The 22,412-nt window shown below is 52.7% G+C and overlaps 1 protein-coding gene across 5 annotated transcripts in view; it reads left to right on the top strand.

Annotated features, from left to right (window-relative positions):
- Positions 1-2,885: 2,885 nt before the first annotated feature.
- ATOSB (atos homolog B) overlaps positions 2,886-22,412 on the top strand; it is a 39,763-nt gene continuing 20,236 nt past the window's right edge. The window contains exons 1-2 of one of the 5 annotated variants that reach the window (XM_014270388.3): positions 2,891-2,999; positions 8,291-8,387. The gene's annotated coding sequence lies outside the window, so the exon portion shown is untranslated. Of the gene's footprint in view, positions 3,000-3,602; positions 3,811-3,940; positions 4,052-8,290; positions 8,388-22,412 lie in introns of those variants that run through there. The other 4 variants (XM_014270389.3, XM_026796258.2, XM_074532801.1 and 1 more) reach the window with 4 other exon arrangements.

Here is a 22,412-nt window from a genome sequence, read left to right as displayed (position 1 = left end):
GACAGTCTTTCCGGTGGGAGCAGCCAGCCTGGCAAACAGGCTGAACAGCCCCAGCCCGCTGCTGGCAGGTCGGGGCAGCGCTGGCAGCTCCAGGAAGGAGGTAACCCAGGGATGAACTCACCACCACTCAGTCACCTCACCAGGGCACCCTTCAAAGGGAAGCCCTGCAGGCAGAAGGGCTCAAGACGGAAAGACGTCATTCCTACATGTGCTGCTTGGGACACCTCATGTTCCTGGGAAAACACCCTTCTCCCGGCCCTCCCTCCCGGCAGGCGAGTCCCTGGAAAGTGGCCAGCTGTGGTGCAAAGCCATGCCTAATGTGCTTAAACCCCTCGTTTGCCTTCACCAGCCCTTGTGAAGCCCTTTTCAAGCCCCTGGGGTGTGTAAGGAATAGATGAAGCCCACTCCTGGCAAGGCCTAGGGTGGGCCCCTCTGCAAAAAAGTAGCATAGCTTGTGCAGTTAGTCTGCCTCCTCTCTAAACCTCCCAAGCCTCTGGAAGTTTATCCAGATGCTCTCCAAACCACCACAGCTTGTGTTACTGTGCCCAGCAAATGGCCATGGTGGAGGTTCTGCCCCATGGGAAGAGCAATGGGAGCAGCCTCACCCCATCAGACTGCTGAAAGGGGCTTTTATGTCCTGCTCCTTAATCCTGCTTCTGGAGCGAGAACATGTTTCAAAAATCAGGGGAGGTTGCTAAGGGACAGTGTGCTCAGCAGGGACATCGCTCACAAACCCTCAACACTCAAAAGCAGGAGGTAAATAACTTGGGATATTATTAATCCTTCACTGCCCACACAATAAACAGAAATGTATTATTCTTGTCAAGGACAAAGGAGCCCATATTTCCCCCTAGCCAAGGAGCTGAACCAGCAAATTTTTTTGATTCAGCTCCACAGTGGGTTCAGCTTTGACTGAAGTTGTTCCAGTTGAGTTCCTGTTCAGGCCAATAAAGGTTCATTAACTATTTTTTAACTGTGAACTCATTTCAGCCGGTTCACACTGGAAAACACAGCCTGTGGAAGCAGCTGTGTGATGGGGACTGAGCCTTTTTCAGCCCATCCCTGGTTTCCATGGCCTCTGCTGACTTCCTGGTTGGACTCCAGAGCTTCTTGCGAGCTCAGCAGAGATGACATGCAGGGTCAAAAGGCAGAAAAGCTAAATTTTGCCCTGGAAGTCTGTAGGAAACCTGCACTGTGAAGGACAAGTTGGCACGTGGAGGAACTGAGCTGCCTGGGCTCTTCCTGTCACCAGCAACTGCACACATGAAGTTGGAGGCAGTGGAAACTAAGTCACTAGGAACACTGGAGAATTGCACGTTCCTTTCATTACACTCAGAAATTAGAATGTTCCATACATTAAATACCCTTTAGTGGCTCGTGAGCTGAACCTGAGGACAGACAGGGGTTATTTAGCAAGAAATCTCCTGGAGCAGCAATCTGAGGCCCCAGGAGGAGATGAGGGTTGTGAAGGCTATGTGAGGCCACATAGCTGTTCATAGGACACTGAACTGCCATTTCTCCCTGCAGAGAGACACGTGCAGGACACGGCTGTCAGAGGACCGTCTGTCCTGCTCTTGGCTATTCCCAGACAGCACCAGCACAGCTTTATCCATGACAGCACTTCCGAAAATAATGCCACAGGATCAGCAGCAAGGCAAGGGGACCGTTGGGACTCGGCAGCCAGTGCACTGCAGGTTCACACTAACACTGTCAGAAGACGAGATCTTGGTTATATTTATCATTTGACGATACTGGTCCCCACTATTTTTAGAGTGGTGTTGCAGCTGCAGTTCTCTGAGGAGCGAAGTGAGTCAGTTGGGGGGACTGATCTTTACCAAACTTCACCCAAAATTAATGAAGTCAAGGCATCTCTTCCCTGACCTGAGTGGCCCTTGGTGGTCAGGCTGATGAGCTGTGGGCTGCTTCTCTGTGGGGCTGTGGGTCCTGCTGCCATCCCCACAGGCGGGTGGCAGTGCCCAGGAGCCCCGCGGCTGCTGGGTGTTTCAGTGTCTCTGAGCAGCAGTATCCCGGGGGACAGCTGTCCCCTCGGGTCCGACATCCATGGTGGGCTCTGACACAGCCTGGCACTGCTATTTCCCAGCCCAGGATGGCAGACCGGGCCTGCGGGGCATGGGCACCACCTGAGGACTGGGGAACACCAGAGTGACCCCACTCGGGACATGAGGCAAGGGACACGGCGGGGGTCTCGCGTGGGGAAGCCATACCCACAGGGCCAGGGAGGGCCCTCTCTGAGACTGGCACATGTCACACGCGTGGGGCTGGGCAAAGGGTGACTCTGGGGCTGGGACATGCTGTGCCTGTGGGTGTGTGCACCGGTGGGACACGCCGTGGAGCCGGGGGCACCTGTGGGGTGGGATGCGTTAGGGATGAAACGGCTGCCCGTGGGGTGGAACACGCCGTGCCTGTGCGGCCACGCCGTGCCCGAGGGGTGGAACACGCCGTGCCCGTGGGGCCATGCAGTGCCTCTGGGGCCATGCCGTGCCCGTGGAGTGGGACTCGCCGTTCTCGTGGGGCCGTGGCTGTGGGTGGGACATGACATGCCCGTGGGTGGAACATGCCGTGCCCGTGGGGTCGTGCCCGTGGGTGGAACCTGCCGTGCCAGCCCCGCCGCGGGCCGGGGGTCCCCCCTCAGCCCACAGGGCCAGGGGCGGCAGTCCCGCCCCACGCCGACCCAGGCCCCGCCCACGTAGCTGCTGCCGGCCAATGAGACGCCACCCCGCCTGGGCCCGCCCCTTCCCCGCTGTCATCACACTCCCGCACGTGGAGGGGGCGGGCTATAGGCGGGGTCTGAGCGCGGTGCTTCAACGCCCATTGGCCACTCTTCTCGGCGACTCGCCCCGCCCCGCGCCCTGCCCCGCCCAGAACACCAATCAGCGCGCGAGAGGCGGGCGCGGGGGGCGTGTCCCCAGAGACACCCGGAAGGAGCGGAGCAGCCGCGCACAGTCGGGGCCGCGGCGGCAGCGGCGGAGGGGGCGCTGGTGGGTCCGGCGGGGCCGCGACGGGCAGGGCCGGGGGGCGCGGGGCACAGGGCACGACTGGGCTGCGGCGGGGACGGGCCGCCCGTTCGGCGTGCGAGGGGGTTCGTGCGCCCCATCTCCGCCGCCATCCCCCGGTTCCAGAAGGTTCGGGAGGGCCGTTGGGACCGGGGGCCCAGACCGCAGGGGCGAGCGGGAGCTGGGGGAGGCGCGACCAGGAGGGGCCGTGATCGGGTAGTAGGGGTGAGGCCGTAAGCGGAGTGGCGGACTATGAGCGGTGAGGGGGGGCACCGTGTCCAAGATGGGGGTTTCTCAGCTGGGGACATCATGACCGGGATGGGGGTCTGTGAGTTTGAGGCACTGTGACCGAGGTGGGGAGCTGTAGCCGGGGCACTTAGGCCGGCAAGGGGCCTGGCACCGGCGGAGGCTGGGGCAGGAGGTGCCGGAGCGGGGGGGCAGGCGGCGGCGTGACCGCAGAGAGACTTTGGGGCGGGGGTAGGGGGTGGCGCCCGGGGATACCGAGGCTTCGGGAGGGCTGTTTCTGCCAGAGGCAGGTGTGGGGGCAGGCGGGAGGGACCGAAACGAGGCGCAAGCTTTGCTGCGGGCTGTCCCCGATCCTGGCTCCCAATTCCCCGGCAGCTTAGGGAGGCTGCGCTGCCCCTGGTCTCGCCCACCAGGGCCACGTCCTCTGCGCTGTGACATGGGCAGGGACAGCCCGTCTGCAGCTCTGCCCGCACGGTGGGGCCTCCTCCTCTTCCTCCTCCTCTTCTTTTTCTTCCTCCCGCGGCATCAGCTCCAGCCCAGCTGGGACGAGGTGGGCTGTCCCCGGAAGGGCCCGCGGCGGTGGGGCAGTACCCCGGGGGCGCGGGGGGCGCGCCTCGGGCGGCACCTGCCCCGGGGGTCCCTCGGCAGGCCCCGGCGCGGGGCTGCGGGGTGGGCGGCGGGGCGGATGTGAACCCCGGCATCCGCCGCCCTCTGGTGACAGCCAGCCGCGGGCGGAAGGGCCCGTCGGGGCCACTCACCCACCCGAAATCAGCAGCTGCCGACCTAGCCAGGTTTTCAAGCGTTTTGCGGGTTTTTATACAGAAATCGCGCAGGCGGCGTGCGCTCTGCAGCCCGGGGTGTCGTGTTTGGAAAGGTGGCCTGTTAGGGAAATCAGAAGGAATGGCTGCGTGGTGGGTGCTGGGGAGGTGGGCTTGCTCACAGCCCACCCGTGAATGCATCAGTACGAGGGGCACACGCCTCTGGGGTTTCCACACTCCTTTTATTATTTTTCTTTGAAAGAAGGAGTGTGGAATTTGCAGCTGCTGTGGAAAATGTATGGTAGAGGAATGCTGTGCTCTAAATTTAAATTTTAAAAGTAATTTCCACTTATTGCCTTTTTAAAAACATCAGACAAGCATAGATCCGCTTACAGACCTGCCCTCTCCCTGTGTCCTGTCTGTTGGCATCAGCAAAGAGGGGAAGCTGGGAGATTGTGGAGAGTGTAGCAGGCTTGAACCCTGACACAACGCAGTGTCTTGGCAAGCTTGGTAGTGCGAGGAGGTGAACAAGGTCCGGCAGGTGACACCGAAGAAAACTCCCCGTGTGATAGTGCTGGAGTTACTTTTGGCAGGGCCGGGCTTTAGGTTGAGGACGGGGAGAATGAAGTCATCCTGTAAAGCCTGGTCACCGCCTTGTTTCCCAGCAGCAATTCCCGTGGTTCGGGTCTCAGCGTGCGTGAGTGGCGGGGCGCTGATGGGGGCTCTGCTTGTCCCAGCACGGAGCTCCTGCGCTGGGGCAGGGCCCTGGGGGCAGCGGGCAGGGCTGAGGGTTTGCACGGGTCTGGTTCCGAGGGACACTGCTGCCACAGTGTTTGTTGCCAGGGAGTCAACGCCTGCCCTCGCCTGACCTCCAGCCCCTGCTCCCATAACATTTAACCATAACACTGGGTTGCTGCTGATTCCAGTGGGGCCTGGACATGTCCCTTTCCATGGAGTCTGGTGTGGTCAGGACAGCAGAGCCCTGCTGTCACCACAGCTGTACAGCTGTTGCCCTTGGTGAGCTGGGCTTGTGGACCGAGGTCCAGCCACAGCTGGAGCAGTGCTGGGGCTGTTTCAGCTGTGCCCCTCACCTGCTTTGTTTCTGTTCCCCTTGTGAGAGGTTTCTTACCCACTGAAAGTTTGAAAGCTGGTGGGGTCACTCTGTACTGTGGGAACTCTGCTGTTCAGAGGCACAGCTTGCTGAGGAGTTCTCTTGTTTCCCTGCCTTTGCAGCAAGTTGTGCAGAGCAGCTCCCCATGCTCTTTTTTTAATGTTTGCCCTCTCCAGAAGTGGCCTTTAGGGAGTTATAGATAATTTAAATTTTACTGGTAGGGCTGCTCTTTCACTCCAAATTGGATGAAGGTGCAGCCCCTACACCCCCACTTGGCTGGTGCTGAGCTTTCTCACCCTCTCTACCCTCAGCTCTCTTCTCTCTCTGAGCATGCAGAGCAGGAGGAGGAAGTTCCCTCCCTATGTTCAAGGGATCTGTGAAGGCAGAGGAGCACATCTTTGCCCCTGGTGTTCCTCTTTGTTGTTTGCTACAGGCTGCTTGCCCTGGCACATTTCTGCATGAGTGTGCTGAGTACCAGAGGCCAGAGATACCCAAACTTTGCTCTTTGAGTCTGAGAGTGATTGAAGGGGATGATTATTGATCTGAGTCTTCAAAGTCAAAGACTCTTGGCTCTTCCCAAGTCCTTTACGTGTTCTTACTGCTCTGGGCCTGCCCATGTTTGTCCTCTGCTAGATCTGGTTGGCACCATTGTGTGCTGTGTGGAAATGCACCGTGCCTGGGGGCCAGGACACTTCCTGATGCAGAACAAGAAAACCTGTTGTTGATGGGTATGTGACCACAGACAAGAAAGGAGAAAGTGAAGCCATATGGTTAGAAAAGTGGTGTCCTCAGCATGCTGTCAATGGAGCTGTAATCAAATTATCAGAGGCTTTGGTAGCTGGAGGAATTAATGAGTCGGGTTTGAAACAGGACAGATGTGAAGGGCAGCATGGGAGAAATCCTGAAAGGAGATATTTGTATGCTGGCAGATGGTTTGTTGCAGGTTACTTAGTGAGATTGTTGCAGGTTACTTTGTGAGAGTCTTCTCTGAGAGGCTTTTGCCTTGCATCTCTCCACATCACATAATTCCCAGGGACCACCTTCTTCCAGGGAACTGTGTGGGTCTCTGTGTCCTGGTAATGCCATGTTGCCATGTTTCTGATCCTTGCTTCTGTCTGCAGTACCTGGCACCTCTGCTCCTTGGAGCTCATTTTCTGACTAGCTCAGTTCTTTGTTATTTCATGTTGAATTGCTTGTGATCAAGTGAGCCAGGTGAATATTACCTCCAGAGAACTTGGTCTCACAAAGTTTGAGGCCTGCTTTAAAAATTATTTTCTTTGACAATGAAGTGTCTCTGTTCATCCTCCCTTTGGCTTTGCTCCTCTCTTTCACAGTCTCCCTTGCTTGGCCAGTGGACACCCAGCTGCCAATTAACATGTTTTCCCCCTGTTTCCGTCTGCATCTTCAGCTGGTTGTGAATCCTGAATGAAGAGCAGCTGGGCTCACATGCTCTGCATTTCAGAGAGCCTTTTCAGGACTGGCCAGTGCAGTTGCAGTCATACTTGCCTGTGGCCTGGACAACCCCCCAGCCAAGCAGCATGATGGTATAACAATACTTGTATGGGAAACCTTCAAAGGAGTTCTGTGTGCTGCAAAATGGGAAGTTAGTGATTCAGCTGGAAGTGCTTTTTAGTAACAAATCCATGTCCTGGGCCAGGGGTGATGTCAACGCTGAGATTCTTGTTAGATGTGAACAAAGATGCAAAGCCCTTTATGCAAGAGCTGAGGTGGTAATCCAGATCTCCTGGCCTGAGTCCATTTGGGGTAACTGCATTCTTCCTGGGTAGTGTTTTCAACCCATCCCTGTCAGATACATTGCCATCGCTTCCTGTGCTGCTGCAGTATGTGGGTGGCGGTACTTCAGCCATGTCCAAAGCAATTCTTGTCACTGCTCAGGCTTAGCGCCTTTTGAGCCTTCTCTGAAAGACAGTGTGCTAGAGGAGGGACTTGGTGGAGGGTTTTCTATATATGTATATTTATGTCTACACATGCTGCTTTTACTAGGGCTTGTTCTGCTTACAAGCTCTCCAGACCAATAGCCCTTGTGCCTAGCTGGTACCATTTCCCGGTGGGCCTTCTCGTGGGATGCCAGTGCAGGTGTCATTAAGCACAAACTTTCTGGGTGCCCTCAGGACAGTTTTAAGGGCTGAAGCCCCAGTGTGGTGGTGTGGCCTTGCCTCCCTGCACCACGGTGGGAAGGCTTGTTTCTGGGGCACTGCCTGCCTGCAGTGCTCTGCTCCCCAGCACAGCGGTTCTGGTCATGCTGGGCTGTGCTCTGGTGCTGCTGCAGGGTGGTTGCCCGGGGATCAAGCTGGGAGCAGGGACTGCCTCACAGCAGCTTTTGCCCATCATGCCTGCGGCCAGGGGAAGGTCAGACCTGATCCTGGGGAGCCTGATGCCGTCCTGATTTTCAGGACCTGCTCTGCACGAGGACCTAGCCCACACAAAGTGTGATCTCCAGTGGTCTGCAATTAAAGCACTGGGAGCCTGGGGAGGAGACTTAAACAACATCTTTGTGATGGTGTTGGCAGGCTTCTCGGAGATTTCTATTAAGCAATTGTCGTTTTCTCCCTTCCCTGTAGCCTGGGAAACGCTGCGGTGTTGGATTTGTCTTGGTCTGTTTGGGTTGTTGGGAGGGGTGTCTCTCCAGCAGTGGAGTTTGTCCCTCCCTGCTCTGGCTCTGTGTCTCCATGGGGTGGCTTCGCACGTGGCCTGTGGGGACCACAAGCGCCTGTTCTTGCAGATAAACCATATGCCAGCGCACCCACTTGAGTACAGCAGAGCCTGTGTGCTGGAGAAACCTACAGCTGTGTGGGTGGACAAGAACAAAGTCAAAGGCACAGAAAGGCCTTTATTTCCCACTGAAATCTGGGCAGGGATATCGTGGATGTGACCTTAGCAGCTCTCTCTGGAGGGCCAACTGTGCACCCACCTGGAGTCGTGCAGGGAACTGTGGGTAGTGGAAGCCAGGAGGGAGTCAGGGCTGCAGCTGGAGGGGCAGCCTCAGCACTGGTAAAAGATGTGCTGGGATCTTTGAGCTGCTGGGGTGTTTGGGGTCTCTTGCTTCTGTGCACAGGCCACTAACTCACTTAGCTTGGGTGAGCAGTTACTGCCCACCCAGTGTTCCACCTGAACCTGTGCGTGTGGACTTGTCTTTCCAGGTGACCCAGGACAGCCAGAACAAGCAACCTCAAGGCCAGACTGCGAGGGCTGACAGCTGAGAGCTGCCTTCTCTGTCTGCTTCAGCCCTACACCGAGGTTAGCAACATTCAAACATCACTGATTTTCCTTGTCTCATCAGGGCTGTGTGAAGAAACAGGGAACTCTGTGCTCTTCTCCCCTTGGATCACAGGGATAGCTCAGTAAGGTAGAGATCACCCAGGTGAGGTTCTCCCACAGCCAAAGTTTTTTGAGTGCTCCTGCATCCCACCTGGCTGTCAGCATGGCAAAGGGAACCTGGATTTGTGGAACCAGTGCTGCTAGGACTGTTGAACCCTGCACACTGTTTTTGGGAGCTCAAGGGTTATGTGTTCTTGGGAACTTGCAGTCTGTGCTGTTGGCCGCACTCATCCTTCTGCATGCCAGCAGGATTGAATTGGGGGCATTTCCCAGCTGCAGGCCCTGCTGTCCTTCACCTGAACCCACCTGAGACTTTACCCAGAGCTTGTGGCAGATGTAATCATGTTCTCTATTAGCAGCATTTCAGTTTTTCCTGCATTTTCCCAGGATTTTGTAGCTTGGCTTTGATGTGTGAGGCTCAGAGGAAGTATTTTAGGAGGACCAGCAGTTTTTGTATTGCCACTGGCAAGAAATACTACCTGGTCCAAGGCAACCAGCCTGGAGCAGCCTGAGATGGCTGTGGGCTTCCTGCCCTGTCCCTAGATGCTTGTGTGCCTGCCTAGAATCCAGCAGTGCTTGCCCCACCTGCATGGTGTGCTCTCACCTGAAAGGGAGCCCTCATCAGGACTGTGCCTCTGGCAGGGCAAGATTAACCCTTTTCTCAGCCCTGAGCTCAGGTGTGATTGGGCCAGGAGAGATTATATGAGGAAGATTTAGTTTAGGATGCATAGCTGCCCAGGCTCTACAGCTCTTCCTCTAAGTGCCTGCCAGGGAAGCTGGGAGCAATCCAGAGGCAGCTGGAAACTGGGCTTCAGGCCATCTCATCCTTCAGCCTGATGCTGAAGTGGTACCCACAGAGGGTAAGGCAGGGATAGATTTACCTGTGAAGGTGAAAGGAAGGAAGGAAGAAGTCCTTTGTTCATGCCAGTGCCCTGTGCTGCAGATTACCAATCACACAATGCAGTGAGAGCAGAGTGGCCCCTTTATCCAGCTGGGCTGTGGCATTCACTAATACCTGTTCCATGGTGGGATTTTATATCTCTCTTAGTGATGAGAGGCATGACAAAGACGAGAGAAAAGGTTTTCTCTCAGTTTTGCTGGAGCTGCTTGTAGATTCCAGTCAGCTAAGTTCACAGCATGCTCTCAGAGCACACCACCGAATCATAGAAAGGCTTGGTTTGGAAGGGACCATAAAGATCACATCCCTAGCCTCCTGCCATGGGCCAGGGGAGCCATACATGAGACCAGGTTGCTCAGGGCCCCATCCAACCTGTCCTTGAACTCTGCCAGAAATGGGACATCCACAGCTTCTCTGAGCCTCCCCTGCCAGTGCCTCACACCCCTCTGGCATAGTATTGGATCCAGTTTTCTCCCACTCTCCTTGATAACCTGTTAGCTTAATATCTTAATGGACAGCAAATCTCCCATTTATGTGTAAAGCAGCAGCTTTTCCTGTTGCTTGGCCACAGCATGAAGCTGTTCTCTGGTTCATATATCACCTTACCCAGGTGATATCAGTGAGTTTATATTTGGGCTGAATTACCAGTTTTGGTTCTATTTAGTACAGCTGGTAGTAGTCTGGAAACTGACACAACTTGCAGATCCATGGACAGAATTGCAGTGCCTCTCTTGGGAATGGGATAGAACCCTGTGCTGGGATACCTAACTGCTGGGCAAAGTGGAGTTTATATCTTCAATAGAGAGCAGTCAGCCTAACATCCTCCAGCCTTCTCTTGGTGTGTGTAGGCTGCCTTTGCCCCAGAGTCTGACCAGCTGATGTAGCACTAGATCATCTTTCCACTGAAAACCACAAGAAAATGCTGCTTCCTCCTTCAGAACTGGAGCTCTGGGTTCCTTGTGGATATTGGCACTGGAGTTATGCAAGGAATCTCCTATTTGCCCAACCATCTCTGTTGAAAATAGGTTGGGCATTCAAAGATCCCGTTCATGGGACTGTTGGGACAGCTGGATCCTTGTTCAGTTCTTGCTGCTCCCAAGAATGGAGCAGCGGATCATCTGCTGAGGCTATTTTAGGTTTCTGAACATTGCTGGTGTCCCTCTGAGCTCTTATTTGTGTGCAATCCTACGGCTTCCTGCTAAGATCTGTGTGAGAATCACGTATCCTCATGTGTGAAGATTTTGCTTGTGCACAGTGTTCCGGGGATTAGGAAGAACTCTGAATTCCTCACTTACCTCAATATCTAACCCATCTCAGCTGTATCTGTGACTCCTTTTTCTGACCTTTAGCTCTGAACATCCCTTGGACCTTGGTTTGCAGATGCCCATGTGTTGCCTGGTGGGAAGCAGTCTGCAGCTTCCCAATGTTTTCCTGCCAGAAATGTGCATCCTTCTTTTTGCAGCAGTTGATTCCTGTTGTCTCAGATGGGAACTTACATTGCTGAAAACAATCTTCCACACAACCTCTAGGTGTGGAAATACTCCAAAGCCCACAGCTGAGTGAGATGGGATCCTGGTTCTGGCCATCTCTGCATGGTTGGATGGCTGCTTGCCATCTGCCACCACCATCCTCCAGCGTGGCACAGGGTGGGGCCTCCTGCCCTCTCCCTTCTTGGTACACCCAAGACTTTTGGCTTCCTTGCACTTTTTGGTTTCTACCTGCTCAGGTAATTTTTCAGCAGTGCTGAGCATTGCTGAGTTTCATGTTGAGGCAATGTGTGGCTTTGCAGTTTTGGCCCATCTTTATTTTTAGCTGTGTAAGGCATGGTTGATGGTATCAGGAGGAAGTTGCACGGCCTCCGGAGCTCCATGACTCATCCTGGATCAGGACCGAGGCTTTGCTTGCTTCGGCTATAACCCTCAAGTGATGTAACTGGTTGTGGGAAAGGGCAGAACAGAGAGAGAAGCAGAGCTTTTAGAAGTTTGGGTTTGTTTTATTTTTTTTGCTTGTCTGCTAAGTTGTTGAATTTACATGGTGAAAGATATTGACAGATATCACTCCTGAGTGTGGTTCAAGAGAGTCCTTTGTCTTTGTCTTGTGCCTGTGTGCGAGAGGTGAAAGGGAGGAGGGCTCTGCTTACCATCCAGGCTGGGTAACTGTTTAGTGGCATGTAGCAATGGTAGGGGAGAGTTTTTAAGGCAAGAAACAAAGCAGGATCCTGTCTCTGATTCAAGCCACAGTGAGGTTGGATGCAGCAGTGCAGACCTCCCTGAAGTGGAAACTGGAACTGGAGAGCGGAGGCTTGGGAGATACCTGCCAGGATGCAGCAAGAAGAGTCTGAGACCAAAATTTCCATTAGATCTGGTGCTACTGCAGTGTAGAAAGAGCTCCTGGGGCTTTCTGACCTGCAGGCAGCTGTGTTGGGCTGGACTGGAGAGGAGCTGCATGACACCCCCATGGAGCAGGCCCTGTGGGACAGGTGAGGATGTTGAAGCACCCCTGCCTGCCACAGCACGAAGGAGATGCAGTTAAAAAGGCCTCAATTCCACAAATCTGTCAGCGTGGCTCTCCTGTGCCTTGCCTTGAGAATAGACAAGGTGGGGTGCAATGCACCTGAATCTGGAGTAGGGTCCTTTCCCCTGAGGTGGGCAGGGGTGAGGGCTTGTGGGACTGGGCTTCCACATGTACCCCCTTTCCCTCCTTGGTGAAGGTGCTGCCTTTTAGGAGTATATTAAGGCTTTTGGGTGTTTCATGTGTGGGGCAGTGGGGAGAGGACAAGCAAGGGGGAACAGAAACAGGGGAGCATGCTGGAGGGTATTGCTATGGTGACTTGCCACTGGCAGTGTCACTGATAAGGCAGGAAAGCAGTCAAGCAAATGTGGAAGGTGCCACAGCCCTCAGTGCAGCCCAGTCCCAGCTGTGCCATGGGCTTGGCACCCCTGGACTCCTGCCTGATAATTTGGCATCTAGAGCTGTTCTCCTCTGGCAGCAGCCTCGGGGTGAGTGGTCAGGGGTGTTTTGTCCATCTTCTCCCCTCTTTTGCCCCTTGCTGGGGTGTGGGCAGGCAGCTCCCACTTAGACCTGTTTGTTTGAAGCCCTGAGCTGCAGAGCAGGCCCAGCCAGGAACAAACCAGTCTCTTGATCCCTCTCACTGTACCATGGTAGAAAGCAAGTAATTCTGCTGCCCTTGCTTATCCTCAGTTAATCAACATAAGTGGCTTCAGCCATGACTGCACCTTCCCAGGATGCCTGGCCCTGTGCTGTGCTGTTGTGTCCACCTTGCACAGCCAGTTTGCCTTGCTCCAGGGTATCTGTACTCAGGGAGAGCAGACACTCTTGTCACCCCTCTGATATGGGCTGAGACTGTCCTCTGGGGCAGACAAAAGAAAGTTAAACATTTTTGAAGCTGCCTTTGGGTAGACCCCTTACCAGGTACTGTTGAGAGAGCAGGCTCTTGTTGGTGAAGGGGCAATCATGCGCTCACTAGCAGAGGGAATGGCTCAGGAAGCCATTTCCAGCCTGGCCATAATGTGAGTGTGACTGAGGCCTGACCTGTCATCCATGATATGCCTAAAGGCCTGGATGTAAGCCAGGGAAAAGGACCTGCTGGCGGCAAGCACAGCTTGCTCGTGTCAACATGGATGGCTGTGTGAGCTGTAAACCTCTCTCATTACACCTCTCAAAGGTCACTGCTGGCAGTGAGCTACAGCACTCTGCCCACAGCTCTGTGCCCAGCCCAGAGTGAGAGGGAAACAATTCCCTTGGAGATGTATGGAGGCTGGTTGTGTGGGCTTGCCATGGGGTGGCACACACTGCTCTGGTGCCTGTGGCCAGAGTCTGTCTGGGACCAGGGTGTTCAGTCAAAAATGGATGGGAAAGGATGCCTGTGAGCTACTCAAATAGCCCTGTACGCACAAATGTCATAATCCTTGCCTGAGCTGTGACCCCTCCTTTCCAGGGTACAAGGCCTCATGTATTGCCCCTGAAAACCATTTCACCCTTTCCAGTCTGCCCTAGTCTCCTTCTGTAATGTAGGATTACTGTAAGATCTGCATGGACTGCCCACTCCTCTCCAGTTCTGCAGTTTCAGTCATCTTAAAACTCCTGAACCGTCTAGACTTGTTTGCACAATATTCCCTGGACTCCAGACCCTGGTGTTCCCAAGGGAAAGCAAACAAGGAGGTGGAACCTGGAACATGGAGTCTCTGGGAAAGCTTCCCATGGTGGACAGCAGTCTGTTTCTTCCCTCTCACTGCCAACAGGTTCCTTCTGCTTTCAGAGGAGAGCAGCTTGCCTCTGCACTGAAGGCCGGAGCTTCCTTCCTATGGAAGAATCTGGGACTGTAGTACCTGACACTGAAGGCAGTTTTGGGTCAGCAGCTTGAGCACTGCTTTCCATGTATGTGACCTTCAGCACCTGGTGTGAGAGTTGGTGTTACATGATATTATGGGTGCCGGTGGTGGCAGAGCATGGTAAAAGTCCATTGGGTCATACTGTAGTTCCCATTGACCCCACTTTCCCAGCCAGTGGTGTCTCATCTTTCCTCTGGACCAAGGCCCCAAGATGTGCTATGGAATATCATGGAGTGTTTCAGAGCCCAGCAGATGAGGGGCCTGGTGTCATATGTCTGTGTGTTGGGGTGGGAATTGCCATTTTCTAGGCCAGAGGATGTTTTCTCGTTTATCATTTGTAAACACCTTGCCTGCCAAGATCGCTGCCCAAGGCTCAATCTCTTGGGCACTGTGACCCCATGAGTTACAGCCATGTCATCACTGAAGTGCTGCCCCCCTTTTTCTGTCTTACCTCTTCATACTACACGGTTTGAAGCGCAAAGTACCAAAAAAGCCCAAAGGTAGTGGGGTCATATACTCAGCTGCCAGTTTGGAGAGAAGTTAAGATAGGCAGTGCTGGAATAAACATTTAGGGAGAAGCAGCCAAGAGAGATTTCCTCCTGGCTGAGCCATGGTGTTGAAGCTGGGAAAGTACTGTGTGGGTTACATGCTGCTTTGCTTTGCCTCTACCATTGCCTGTGGCAAGTCCAGGATATGCCTGCCTACTGGTAATCAGGTGGGGACACCATCCTGAGCAGTGTCACTGTGAAAAATTGGATAGTGCCTTGTGGGACATCAGGACCAACCTGCATCCTGCTGCTGTGGGAAGAGTGGTGGGGATTTCAGCAGAGAGGTGGTAGATCAGTGAGATCAAGTGGAAATTTCGACCCTGTGGGTGTTTCTGCCTGCATTCCCTAAATTGTGAGAGGGTGGCTGTGTGTCCAGCTGTGCTGCACAGATTTTCTGGAAGATTCATGAAGAATGGCTTGCAAGAGCCAACCCTTAGCTCCACTCAGGCTGGGAGAAAATGCCTGGATGCCACGTACCAGGGTTTGCTTATTGCCAGTCAGCGCTGCTGGAGCTGTCAGGCCAGCACTGCCACTCAGCCCTTTCTATACCAGCGTTTGCATTGCTGATGAGATTAGCATAGCTGGGCCAGCAGTGGACAAAGGGCGTAATTCTCAAGATCCTCTCTGCTGTGGCTGCCAGCAAAATAAAGCAGTTATGGCATCAAGTAGGGAGTCTGAGCTTTGTTTTCAATTCATCTTTTAACAGCAGCAAAAGCTAAAAATATAAGCTGTTTTTGAGGAACTAGAATATTCTCAGGGTTTTCATCTGGGTCGGCCAGCCTCTTTCCTAGGCTGACAGTCTGGGATCTTAAGGTATTTGCAATGATCTGTTCTGGCCATGTAATAAATATGGAGAGAGAGAACAGAAAAACTGGTGGCATTAATCTGCCACCCTGAAAGTGCTCCTCTTGCAGCTGTGCCTGTTCCTTGTAACCAAAGGCTGTTTTGTGGCTTAGATTTGTTGAGGAAACAGACTTACAGCTCTTCTCTTTCTTCTGTGCAGCAATTTCCCTGGCAGCTCAGTAGGAATGATTTATTACAGTTTTCAGCTGTTTAATTCTGTTTCCCCACAATATGACAGTGTTGGAGTAACTGAGCAAAAGGCAGTGATGTTTCCGGAGGAAGGCTGCTATCAGAGGCCACCCTTGTAGCAGAGGCTGGAAGCAATGAGGAACAGTTTACCAGGAAATTCCTGTGTTGGTGTACTGGGCACTTTTGGGAAGGAACAGGCATGTGACCCTAAAAGCTTCCTCGCTACAGGACTCCAAACATTGCTGATGAAGCTGTTTGAGCAGCAGTGAGAATGCTGCCCTCCAGAGCCTGGGAAAGGTCTGACCAAAGTGGTGGTCTGGAGAGAAAAGGCAAATTCTGTCCTTAAGTGAACCTTCAAGTGCTATTTTTGGAGTGTAGGTTTTCTTTTTTTTTTCTTTTTTTTTCTTTTTTTTTTTTGTTTTGTTTTGTGGGTTGAGGTTTTTTAATTACTTTTTGATGGTGGTTTGGGGGTTTTTTTGGTACTGAAGAGGAATCATTTTTGTAAATCCCTGTAAGGCAAAAGAGAATTTCCTTTGGAGTGAGCTGGCCTGAAACTCGATACGTCTCTGATGTGTGTTAACAGAGAAATTAAAAGATAGTACCATAAAGTGATAGGGGATAATGAATTTCATCTAGTATTATGTTGTCCTGGGAGATAGAGCTAGGCAAGGGTATTGCAATAATGTTATGCTTTGCATGACAATAACAGCAAATACCACCTTAACCCACTTCCCCAGGGAGGGGTGAAAGGGTCAGTTTTCAGAGAGTCCCCAGGAAGGTGGAGCAAGGCAATCAAGAAGACAGGAGCCTGAGAAAAGATGCCAGGAGACTTACAGATGAGCAGTGTGTAATAGCTGTGCATTTTTTGCAGTTTGAGTTCAGTTTTCCCGTTCTTTGTCCCAGCTGAACTGGGCAATATTGGGCTCTTGACCTCACTGCAGTCTTGAGAAACATACTCAAGAAACCATAACTTTAATAACATTCGTGATATATCTGACCCAGAGCCTGAATTAACAAATCTTTAACTAATCTGTCTCCCAGGCAGATAGATGAGTGGTGCTTTGTTACTGCACCAGTCATGGATTTCAAAGGGTCTGCTGTGGGTGTACACTGCTGTAGACCTGGTCCTGGGAAGCTTTACTGGTTAGCAGGCCCTCAAAAGGGTTTCTGTAGGTGTGTGATAAAAACAGAGAGCCTGAGGTCAGTACCTGGAAGCCTACCAACTCCTAGAGCTGGACCAGAGTATCAAGTCTTTACTCAAACACATGAATCTTTTAAGGTAGAGAATGCCATTACTTGTTCTCAATGAAGTATCTAGTGCTCTACCAGCCTTTTGAGACCTACAGCACTCTTCTGATTTATAACACTATATCTGGCTCTCTTTTTTTTCTTTCTTTTTTTTTTCTTTTTTTTTTCTGGGCTATGCTAAGTTACTGCATATGCTAGTCTCCTCTGGTGGCAGAGAGCACATGGGTCAGGTTGTGTAGCCCAGAGAGCTGGGTGCAGTGTGTATGGCCAGCAGCAGATTGGGGCCAACTTCTGCTTTAGGAGAGGTGCGAACAGAGGAGATTGACAATTGGGAAAACTGCTTGATGTAGAACATGTGGGTACTTTTTAATCCCTCCCCATCACTGGGGTTCTCAGAGGTCTTGGTACCACTCTTGCTCCACTCCCCATGCTGTGCCAGGGGCTGGGGGCTGCCCACCCATCTCCTTCCTCAGGGCAGGGTCAGCATGCTGTGACTCAGTTTCCCTGAAGCCTGGGGAGAAGGAAGGTGGTGGAGCAGGACCAGAAAGGGGCAGAGGGGAAGTTAGAGCAGCTGAGAGGAAATGGCATTTTAGGGTGCTGCAAGGTGGCCCTACCCCATCCTGTCTGCTGGGGTGGTATTTTGGGGTGCAGTGGTACAAGCTGGTTCTGTCTGCCATGGAACTGGTGTTTCAGGATGTGCTTGGGAACTCTGTTCCAGCTGCGGAGCTGGCGATTTTGGCAGCCCTTACTCCATCCTGCCTTTTCCTGTGCCAGGGATTGTGCTAGGAAGTGAGACGTGGCTGTACCTTCCATGTCCTCTGCATTCCTATGTCCAGGGTGTATAATTATGCACAGTCCCATAGTACTGCTTCCCTAGCTTGTGACTTTGGGCTGCTGGTCTGGATGTGGGTCTGAGCTTGTCTCAGACAAGGCAAGAATCTGTGTGCAGGCTGTGTAGTAACAGCCTGGCATCCCTTGCTGGCTCTGATTTGCTCCTGGTCATGGAGCAGTGGTTCTACCTGGGGACAGAGGAGTCCTTGGAAGACTGACAATGGAGGTGCCCAATCCCAGCTGTTTCTTCCTCATCCCTATTTCTCTGTGTAACCCCAAATCTGCATGCGTGGTGCATGTTTTGTAGTAAATCTGCTGAACTGAGGGCAGGCAGAGCAAAACCATGTGACTATAAAGAAGTGTAAGCCCAAAACCTGCCTGTGTTGTTGCAGCAGTGTGAAGCACAGTAGTTTGTAATGATGATGAGCATGGCCAGAGGCATCCCTCCCACCCTGTTGTGTGTATCTGGTGCTTCCTTCGAGCCACCAGCAGATTTTCAGTACAGCTCTTTTGTAAGTGGAGGGTAGGGCCAGCTTCCCCTGGATGCTGCAATCCACCTTGCTTCTGTGAAACTCTCTTCATTTGAGGCAGTGCTCTAAGGGTTAAGCCATGGTTGTGGGATAGGGTTTGTAACAGGAACAAAGAGGGCTTTTAAGGTCTGTGCTGGCCTAGGAATAGAGGGAATTGATTGAGCCTTTCCCAGTGTGTTGAATTACAAAGGTCATGGAGACCCTTTTGCTGGGAGGCAGCAGCCTTTGAGCTCCCTGCTGGAAGTGGGGCAGAGAGAAAAGAAATTGTGAAAGTGAGTGAGAGCAACTTAGTGGAGAGCTTTAAGACCAGGTGAAAACTGGAACTGTATCCTGGGGTAAATAATGTCTGAACACAAGGCTGGGTACCTTCTCCCTGAGATTTTTGGGTGGTTTGTTTTGCTCCACCTCCTTCCCTCCCCCTTATTGCATTTACAGCTGCCCCACACATGACACCTGAATAAGCAGCCCTTTGGTGTATCCAGAACTTGGGCAGGCCTCTCCAGCCTGCTCAGAGCTGGTGAAGGCAGCAGAGGGTAAAAGGCAGTGCCTGTAAGGGTGGATCTTTCCAAAATGAGGAAGAGGAGCGACTCTGGTGCCTACAGGGACATTTTGCCTCAACAGAAGAGGAAGCTTCTTACCACCTGAACTAGACCTGGATTTTTCATGTGGAGCTGAGGAGGAAAGCCCAATTCTAGCTGGTTTCCAAGCCCTTCTTCTTAATGTTGTCTGCTCAGGATGTCCCATGGGGCACAGCAGCAGAGGGTCCAGCAAAAGGAGATAGGGAAAAGAAGGATGGCAGAAATGTCTGCTTCCCTTCCTGCAGCAAGATGAAGAGAGGACACAGGTAGTTTCCATCTTGAGGACACAGGTAGTTTCCATCTTGAGCTTTAGATGGGATGAGCCATCCAGCTAGTCCATCTAAGACATACGGAAAAATGTGGTTTAGTGGTCTAGTCCTTAAAACTTTCAGGTTTTAAGTACCAGCTTATCAGGCATTTGGCCATTCAGGTCCATCCATTGGCACAGGTGTGCTCCCCCATCTGATTTTATTTAAAGTAATTCCATTTCTGATCTTTATGTTGGATCAGCTGACCTCAGATGTGATCTTTTGGAGCAAGGACTGTTTAGGTTCTGTCTGGGAGATGAAAGCTGATCCCAGTTAGTATCCAATGAGGGTCTCTGCAGCCACCACCTAAGTTAGCAGCCCAGAGGATTCTCTACTTTTTCAAGCACTAGAAGGGCAAGACTGTGGGAGCACAGAGCTGCACGAGAAGGAGGACTTGTTTTGTGCTGTCAGAAACCCAAACATCTGCTCAGCTTGGTAACCAGCCTATTATTGGGGTCATTCTCTGTTGTCTATCTCATTAACCAGGAACTGTTTCAGCAGAAGCATCAAGTTCATGGATGACTTGCTGCTTTGGATTGACTTTGAGAAGGCTTGAATTCCTTCACCTATTGTTGCTCCAAATCCTCTCTTCTCACCCTGTCCTTTGGCATCACCTGTGCTACAGAAGCTTGCCAAAAACAAACATAAGGTGGATAACTGAGCTCCTCTCTGCTGGTAGTTCCAGGTTGCTGACCTGGAATGCGCTGTTTGAAGACAGCAGAGTCTTCTCACTGTATTTAAGGTGAACGCTCTGCCACTCTCTTCAGCCACCTGGACAGCAGAAGGGGAACATGAGGCACTTGCAAGAGTTCCCCTTGGTGTGGGAAAGATGTCAGAATCAAGAAGAGCTTGGCTGCCTCTGCTCTGCTCCTTCTCCCATCCCAGCTGGAGAGGAGTGTTGCAGATGGGATGTTATCCCTCTGTTAGTCACAAAGAAGGGTGTGGCAGGAAAGTCTGGCTCAAAAGTCAGTCAGTCTGGCTCAAATTGGATCAGTCCCCAGCTGCTTAACTGGATGTAGGGCAGTCCCTCAGCTTCCTCTGTGCTTGGGGACCATGTTAGGGAGCTGACCATGCCCAAGAGCTCCCACAGGTTTGTTACTGCTCTCTCAGGGGCTCCCAGAGTTTGTAGACAAGCCCACCTTTTCAGTGGTGGTAGGCTGATTTAAGCATGTGCATTTAAATTGCCAGGTCCATCCTGCTGGTGGCTGCTGAGTTCAGTTCAGGAGCTTGCCCAGTTGCTGTGGCCTCAGTGACACTGTGGCCATGGTGTTGGCTCTGCTGACACGTGCTGAGCACTATGGATCTTCCTCCTGCTTCCCTAGAAGGGACCTGAAGTACTGCAGCATCCTGATGAGAGAAGGGGTGCTGTGCAGAGGAAGCTGCTGGAGCCCATAAGGATGCCATGGGGCAAAAACTTGTATTTTGTTGTCCTGAGAAAAGAGGCTCTGTGTATACATAGTGAGGATCAAAAATTTAGAAGTCCAGGGAGAAGCAGCAGTTCTGGCCTACAATCCTGAGCTTTGGCAGAAAATCATTCTTTGTGCCTATTAATATGTGACATTCCAGCCCAAAGTGTTGTCCCTGGCTCCCTGGCCAAAGTATAATTTACTTTGGCCTTAACTCCTGGGTGTCAGGGCTTTCTATCTAAGCTGGGGCTTCATGAACCTGTTGAAGACATAATGCTTGATTGACTTGTTCTTTTGCAGTATACCTTGCCCCAAGTATCCTGTGTGTAGCTGCAGGCAAAATGCTACAGATGGCCAAGGGATCCTGGGAGGAAGGACCAGAGTCCCTTGTCTGTGCATGACTGTGACCCATGTGATGTGGAGAGGAAAGAGTGAGAGAAGAGACTGTGTGATGCCAGTAATTTTCTGTTGTAGCCGATAGGAGATGGATCCTCTAGCTCCGACAGGCAGGGGTGCAGGTCTGTGACCGGCTGTGCTGCATGGAGCAGCATCTTAAGCTCACAGCACAGCTCTCCTGTGCTCAGACACAGATGGAGGTGCAGAGCCCCTGGGTGTGCCACAGCTCTCGCTGGGCTTGGCACAGCTGCACAGTGCCATCTTCCTCTTGTCACCTCTGTCTGCTCTGGTCCCTCTGAGGAGACTGAGGTTACGTGGACAGCCCTTGGAAGGGCTTAGCAGGTAGAAGCAGTGTGTGTGGCTCAGGAACAGGGCAGGATGTGGAAAAGAGGGGAGGGAAAGGATGTGGGGCAAAGCCTGCTTGAGCCTCAGCCCCAAGCATCAGGGAATTGCCAATTGAGCAGCAGCCTGCAGAGGATCTGTGTGTACCCAGACCATGTGCGTGACTTGCACTGCCCACACTCAGGAACTGGCCAAGCCTGCTGGGCCCTGCGTGCACAGCAGCATTAGCACAGCTGACTGTAGCCATGCTTAGAAGAAATAATTTTATGTCTCCCAGGAATCTGGCTACCTTGGAGAGTAAAACCAGGAAGAGGCACAGCCTGGAGGAGCATGCTTGGGTGTACCCAAAGGCAGCTTAGCTGGCAGACATCTTGCCTGTGGATCTGAGCTGTGGCAGTGCTGGGTAACCCTCCCACAGCCAGCAGGGTTGGGCTGATAAAGGGAATGGGTTTGCCTGGAAGGCAGCCTCAGAGCCTGGAGGAAGGCCTCCCCTAGCATTGCTCCTTATCTTGGCAGCACTCCCAGCCTGCCTCTGCCCCTTCTCCCCACAATGGACTTGAGCCAGTGGTGTCACCCCTGCCTCTCTTGGGTGCTGTGGGGGTGAGGGTTCTGGCATGGCCAGGCCAGGCTCCCTGACCAGTTTGCTGCCTTGCAGAGTCTGTGTGTGTGTCCAAAATTGCCCATTTTGCATACACACACACACACTCCCTTCGTGCATGGGGCTGTGACAGAGATGGGTTAGTCAGGAGGGGGTGAATCACAGGGGAATGAGTCAGTGGGAAGCAGAAGGCAGGTGCTTGTGCAGGACAGGGCTTTAAGGGAGCCCAAGGGTATGGCAGCTCATGCTGAGTGCCTGGGAGATGGGCTGAGCTTGCCAGAGGAGAGCTGGGAAAGCCACAGGGCTTAGCAAGCAAAGGCAATTTCTGTGCCTTGGGAGCAGGCCAGGATCTTAGCTACATGCTGAACTCCAGCTGTGGGTACACTGCTGTCCTGGAAAGGCTTGGGGCATCTTTGGTGCTGAGTCTTTCTCAAAGAGGAGCACTGCAAGGGAGTGCAGGCACCAGGTATGCCTGCCTCCAGTGAATCTTCATCCTCATGCAGGCAGTGGGGTGTCCAGCCAGCCCTAGGCAAGCTGAGCACGTCTTGGTACTGGTCAGATCCTGCCCACCAAATCAGATCTGAGAGAGCAGATGCAGTATGGCAAAATGAATGATACTTGTTGGGGCAGAGAATGATAAACAAATAGCTCTGGATTGAGTGAAGACAGCATGGAGGAAGGGCTGGAAGGCAGATAATACACTGGAGATTTGTGGACATGGGTGGTTGTTGGCTCCAAAACCCACTGTGTGGCCTGGGCTCTGCTGCAGACCCTTGAGGGTATTGCCAGGTCTGCAGATGGCTGCTTATCTTATCAAGGGACCTGCTCTGGACTGCTGGGTTTCCATCTAGCACAGCTGGTCTCTGCTGAGTTGGCC

Source organism: Zonotrichia albicollis, chromosome Z (genome assembly GCF_047830755.1).
Source record: "Zonotrichia albicollis isolate bZonAlb1 chromosome Z, bZonAlb1.hap1, whole genome shotgun sequence".
In the NCBI taxonomy this organism is placed as follows: domain Eukaryota; kingdom Metazoa; phylum Chordata; class Aves; order Passeriformes; family Passerellidae; genus Zonotrichia; species Zonotrichia albicollis.
The sequence above is the reverse complement of the archived record's forward strand: the minus strand, read 5'-3'. Positions and strand labels throughout refer to the sequence as shown.